The following is a 730-nucleotide window of genomic DNA, read 5'->3' as shown; positions in this document are numbered from 1 at the left end:
CACAAGTTATCACAAATTATCAAATCTATCATAAATTACAGCCATCAAACTAATCATTATCACAAAGCTGATGACAAATTTCAATTGGCCTGTGTGTTTGAGCCAATAAAAACCGAATCAAAGACTGCACTTCACAAGTGGCGGGATTTTCTACAGAGAAGGTATTCAAAAACTTGAACCACCATATGATAAATATCTCAATTTGATTGGCGATTATTTAGAAAAATAGCTTCATAGTGAAAGATACACTCTTAAACCTTTCAAATGTATATAATAAACTTTGAGTTTTTCAATTTGTGAATTGTTTATTTTAAAACGCCTGTTACTTTCTGGACAACAGAAGCTCAAATGGCCGAACTCTCTCCTTCCACCGAACGAATTAATCGAACTACAAGGAATAACTGTTGCAAGAGAATTATACATTCTAGCTTTGTGCTTTGATGGTTCAATGAAGCTTAAGTGCCATGTATCAATACAAGAAAAAGGCAAGTTATACTTCATCTCAATTATATAAAGATACTAGATTTAATACCCATTCTTTCTTCTCTCTTACCTGTATAGTATTGTAATATTAATACTTTTATATTATATTATGTTATATTTTGTATATATATATACATATATTACTTATATGTGTTGTAGGGCTTAGTAACAAGCGGATCCCTAAAATGTTAATAGACACTGAGCAGACGGGTAAACGTCCGAGAGGCAGACCGAAACCTAGATGGGA

At 32.3% G+C, this 730-nt stretch overlaps 1 long non-coding RNA gene across 3 annotated transcripts in view; it reads right to left on the bottom strand.

The window, feature by feature from the left end:
* Positions 1 to 730, bottom strand: part of LOC106678233 (uncharacterized) — a 208455-nt gene that overhangs the window by 20565 nt on the left and 187160 nt on the right. The window lies entirely within an intron of this gene.

This window comes from Halyomorpha halys, unplaced genomic scaffold, assembly GCF_000696795.3.
Source record: "Halyomorpha halys isolate HHAL.00 unplaced genomic scaffold, Hhal_1.1 Scaffold10.1, whole genome shotgun sequence".
Taxonomy (NCBI): domain Eukaryota; kingdom Metazoa; phylum Arthropoda; class Insecta; order Hemiptera; family Pentatomidae; genus Halyomorpha; species Halyomorpha halys.
The sequence above is the reverse complement of the archived record's forward strand: the minus strand, read 5'-3'. Positions and strand labels throughout refer to the sequence as shown.